Below are 6,000 nucleotides of genomic sequence, written 5' to 3' on the forward strand. Positions count from 1 at the left end.
GGCAAATGTTCCGCGTTATATGTTTAGCGCAAAATACAAATATTGTTGCAGAGAGGCGGTTTGACAAAAACAAAAAAAAAACATTAAATCTATTATGACCTAGACGCTTTATTAGCCTAACTCGCCGCTTGCACCTTCTTTTATTAATGAAATTTACAGGTATTTACTAAACATTTCAGAGGCGTTAATTATGAGTTAGTGTATGTTTGTGAGTCACTTGTATTACTAGGCGACAAGTGAACAAAAACCAAAATGTAAGCTTTTATAGGCGCCATACAAACAAAATATTACATTATCTGTTTATTTTACTTTATAAATCACTGCAATAGGTAGCTAGAGAAAAACAAATAGACAAAAGAAAAGGTAGGCTTTTTAGAAAATCGACTTTCAATTCCCAAACTTTTTGAAATAGTCCTTGCTTTACGAAAAAATACTGCCCTTTCTCCTTTACACACAACATCAAATTTGTTATCATTAGAAGGAGTATACTCGAAGCTTTTTTTTTAAAAAGACTAAATATGTTAAGACACCTCATATAGGTCACACGGAAGAGCTGGTAATCTTTCACAAATATCGTCCAGAAACGGCATATTGACAAATTTTCTAAAATATATTTCATATAAATAATCGCGTTAAAATATTTATCGGAGAATAAGTGTGTTCACAGGTATCTATTAAAAAAAATGAGAGGCGCCAATTTTGAATTAGTGTATTTTTGCGAGTAAGTTGATTTACTGACAAAACAGTCAAACAAAATCAAATTTCAAGCTCTTATAGCTGCCATACAAACAAAATTTTACATTTACTATTTATATTACCTTATAAAGCACTGCAATAGCTAGCTAGAGAAAAAATATCAGCCAAATAAAAGGTGGGTTGTTTAGAAAATGGACCTCCAATTTTCCAATATTTTGAAATAGTCCTTGCTCTACCAGAATACACTGCCCTTTCTCTTTTACACACAACGTTAAATTTGTTTTCAATAGAAAGAGTATACTCTTAGCTTTCTGAAAATACTAAATATGTTACGATATCTTAAATAGGTCACACGGAAGAGCTGGTCAAACTTTGACAAATAATGTCAAAGGGACACACTTTGACAATATTTAAAATAAGTGAAGATAAATACTCACAATAAAATTACTGACCATAAATAATCCCAATTCTGAGAGTGGCCCAAAAAGGTTACACTGCACTACCGAAAAAGGGCAAAAAGTAGAAACATGCCACCTCCGACATGCGAGAGAAACGTCAGTTTGCGCCTCGGCTGCTTAAAATGTTCATAACTCGAGAACAAAAAATCGCCCGAACTTGCGGCTTGCACTCCCTGTCACAGAAGGGATTTCCCCAAAACATATATTTTATTGGTCAAAATGAAAAATTTTACCCCAAATCCGTGCCTGAGTTAAGATGAAATTAGGGCTGGGCAATTGATCGATTAACCTTCCGATTAATCAATTAAGGCTTTAATCGCGATCAAACTTTTTAACCGGTTAATCGGTTTATTAATCGGTACTCAAAAGAAATCCGTTCCCAGCCAGGTGCTATGAGCAAGGTTCAGTTCTTGCGCTCGCGAAGCGTCACGTGTTCGAGAATATACATTACAGTTCTGCCGAGGCTAGACGAACTGAGGCACCCTAAGACGAACAAGCCGGGCCCGCAATTGATCCCCGCGCGACCGCGAAACTTCACGCGTTGGCGATCTATTACACATCCTGCCCAGGCAAGGCAAACAAGCAGAAAAACAAGCTGGGAAGCTAACAACGTCATGGTTACTTGTTCCAGTATTCGGCACCTAAAAACGGCCGAGTTCACGAGTATGAAAGGCAATCTCACTGGAAAGTTCGGGTTTAAAATAAACTTCAGCAGTGAAGTTTTTAACTCGAAGGAAGTCCCCTTCATCATCTGCAAAAAGCCGTTTTCGTGCAGTGGAAGCGTAAGATCGCTTCAGTATCGCCTACGAGCGAAGCACCCATGTAGCTGCAGCAAGAACCATCCGCCAAAACGCAGACAACAATTAACGCCTTCTCATCGAGGTCTCTTTCTCTGAAAAAAGAAGAAAGCATCGCCCAAGCTCATACTTCTTGTCTTCCTGTCGGAGAATATGGACAAACTTCCTTGTCTTCGGAGCTGGAGCAAAGATATGAGAGTCTTTGAATCGTTGAACTATATGTATCCTGAATTCTAAATGTCCTTTGCGCCGTGTAACAGAGAGTAAAATAAGTTTTCAAAGTCAAGACGAGTTGTTGCATTCTTTTTAATGTATATTTATACAAATTTACACAACCGATTAATCGATTAAATAATCGATTAAAGGTTGGCGATTAATCGGGTTAAAATGTTTAATCGACGCCCAGCCCTAGAAATTACCCATACTCACTGCATATCTGTTTGACATAAGAAAATTTAACAATTACATATCATATCAAGTTCGGTATTTCAAACACAAAGCCGAAAGCAAAAGGTCCCAGAGGAATTCTCTAACGATCTGCATTCCTCCGTATTGAGAGGAAGTAAACGCCGGGTGCCCGCACTTATGGATACGGATTTCTAAGTAATTTTTTTAAGTACACTACTCCAAATTTTAATAATGTTTATGGTTGGATATTGAGGTAACTGCTAACAATAAGTAGAAAACCTTACATGGGCCAAATTTCTGCTCAGCAGAGTGCCTATGCGAAGTCCCATTCAAAACGCTCACAGCACGAGATTCGAGTCATAATTGCGGCCATACAAACAATATATTACAATTTATGTTGGTAGTCCCTGATAGACTACTATATTACCTAACTTTCAATAAAAAATAAAATAAATAAAAGGTGTTCTTTTTAGAAAATGACTCCAAACTTGCTAGTTTTTTTAAATATCCGTTTTTCAAGCACATGTAGCGCATTATATATTTACTGCACTATATTGAAATTAAACGCAAAAGAAAGAGCTTAATTGGAACTTTACGGTGATGTAAAGATCATAAAAATATGTTGATTAGGTCAGAGAGCACAGCTTGCTGAACTTCGTGAAATATCGTCGCAGAGATGCGATTTGACGAAGAAAACAAAATACATTAAGACTGTTATGACCTAGACGCTTAATTAGCATAAAAAGCATACATCGAGAGTGTTCCCAATAAGATATATTGATGTAGCGTAAAAAGTAAGGAAAAGGGATGGAGTGAAATATGGCACTCCCGATAAGCTGGAAAAACGGCAGTTTTCACCTTGGCCGCTTCAACGATCCATAACTTGAGAAACAAAAATCCGACGAACTTGCCGTTCGTGTCATTTTTTTATTATAGGGATTGCCTGATAAAATTAATTTAAAAATAAAAAAATAAAAATTCGACCCAAAATTCGTGCGTGAGTTGAGATGAAATCACCCTTATATACTTCCAGTAAGTACCGCTTGGAAATAAACACGCCGTTGTCCTTCTATGGCAGTTGCAGAAGAACATTGAAAGAAAACTAGCAACGTTCACACCCTGAACAACGTTCACACCCAAAATTCGTGCGTGAGTTGAGATGAAATCACCCTTATATACTTCCAGTAAGTACCGCTTGGAAATAAACACGCCGTTGTCCTTCTATGGCAGTTGCAGAAGAACATTGAAAGAAAACTAGCAACGTTCACACCCTGAACTCGCAGCCAGAACAACCGGCCACGAGATTTGGAGCCGATTATATGGTGCCAACGTTCATCATAACCACTGCAAAGCACAGGGCACGCGCCGAGTTCCAGGTCCTGTTGAGCTAGGTTCGGCCATTCCCGTCATCGCAGCGGTCGGTCACAAACCACTACCCGAATGCACGTCGAGGCACTGATCGTCACAAGCCCAAATCGAATACTCACGTGGTACGTGCTCGTGTCCACCGTACGAGCCGCGTTTAAATAGTGCCAACGCAGGGATCGCAAAAATTCGATGGCGAAATCCTGAGGGTCGCAGTGTTGACAACGCCAACAATGCGATCCCCACCACTTCGTCATCAAGTTTTGCGAAGGATAGGATGATAGAAAACGTCCGCTTTTTATCCTTGAAATTACGCGGCGACGAAGATGCCCCTTGGTCAGTAGCGATGCGCGCGAGTATAGTGTCCAACTAGTGCCAGTAAGCTTATGTAAAGTTAGAAACATTCCTACCTAATATATAATAATAATAATACATGTTAACAAATATATGTAAACAATAGGCAATAATAACCCCCTCTTGACCCTATCGTACGAATCTCTTCCCTCCCTCGTACCACAGAGCGTTTTAATTACGAGGCCGTAGAATAAAGTGTAATAAAGAGAATGTCACTCACTTCAAAATTGTTGCACCTATGTAAACCTAATAGCTGGTGGATAAGCTTTCGTCCCATAAGCCCCCCTCCCCCACCTACACCTGCAGAAACTTTAAGCTTTTACTGAAGCGACACCACGTGGTGTCGCTTCTGTAAAAGCTTAAAGTTCCTATAAGTGTAGCTGGGGGAGTGGGGCTTAAGGGACGGAAGCTTTTCCTCCCCCACGCCACTCCCTTCGCTTTCCAAGCCATTAGTGGTGCAGATCCCAGCCATCCCAGCACGGCACTGGTGGAATTTGCTGTTATGCGATAGTTGCGTCGTTATGCTCAGCTTGTTGTGACTGATCAATATGTGGGTAATGCTCGCTACGTGCTCGCCAGCTCTTCCTTTCATTTTCTTTCAACCTCATTCAAGGCCGAAAACTAATAACTACAGTAAGTTGGATCCGTTGAGCGCGCTTCTCTACATAGCACTTTTGCGTTGCCAGGAAGCGACATCCGCATGGCGGCACACAGTGCGGGCGGGATGGGAGATTCCAGATCTGTTTATACTGAGAGATATTGGCCAATGGACGGAGCTTGTTGCCCTCTAAAACCAGCGGATTTCGCGATAACACAAAATGGAGTTACTTTTTTGTCTCGTTTATTCCCGAGAAATCGCATAGAGTGCCTATGAGTCCGTGCCATAAAATGGCGGACGGAAGTATAGTCTACCCCCGGTCGTCAGACTACGCTGCTGTGGTTGCCATACTGTTCAGTATAAACGGCTCTGGGAGATTCACGCAGCCCGCGCTACTTACGCGAAGCATGGAATAACTCACATGCACAACGTGGCTCATGATAAATCACGTAACGACGTTTCTGTTGTCGTTGTCATATCTTCATCTTCGAGAGCCCGAAACGACGATTTGTCACTTTCACATCGCAACAACAGTTATATGGGAATACAAAGTCCACCCTGTAGAAGTCACATTTCATAATTTGTTGCACACTACGTGGGAGCGAAGAGGAAGCTACAAGCACGAGCATGTTGCCCTGGACACGATGCTCGCACGGTACGAGCGAACGTGCTTGGCAGGAACTCTGAAAACACGCTCGCGGTTGAAGTAAAATTAATATTGAAAGTAAAATTTATTTTAAAAAAAGACACTAAACGGTGTGTTTTCTGAGATATGCGTAAATTTCCTTGTATTATTAATATTATTATTACTATTATTATTATTATTATTATTTTTATTATTAGATTATTGAAAGGCTCGGCACATTATGATTCGTGCATGTCGGCTTGGAATCATCCTGGCGGCTCCTAGCTCTGTCGCTTCGCCGCAATACGGCCGTTTGAGGAAAAGCATAGCTTGAAAGGGGGTGGCGCGCTCGCGCTAAGCTCGATTAAACAGGAGCACTTACACTTCGTTTCATACTTAGTATGCAACGCTGCCAAAGCTGCTGGCGCGAGCACGTGGCTTTGTCTATGGTTTCGTTCGCGCGAGCACGCGTGCAAATGATCAACGAGAACAAGCCTCGTGCTCGGGCCAGTAGCTTTGGCAGCGTTGTACGCGAAGTGTGGAACAGAGTATAGTGACATCTCATTGACGGTTTTGCTAAATTTGCGTGCCGCAGGTACTGACGAAATAGCCATATTGCGCAGGGTGTCTTCGTATGCGATGACATTCTTTGTATAGTGCATGCCCGATGCCGACAGCTCGCGCTCTCGAAGAAAATAC

The sequence above is a fragment of the Ixodes scapularis genome, unplaced genomic scaffold, assembly GCF_016920785.2.
Source record: "Ixodes scapularis isolate PalLabHiFi unplaced genomic scaffold, ASM1692078v2 PGA_scaffold2__306_contigs__length_199485367, whole genome shotgun sequence".
Lineage (NCBI taxonomy): Eukaryota > Metazoa > Arthropoda > Arachnida > Ixodida > Ixodidae > Ixodes > Ixodes scapularis.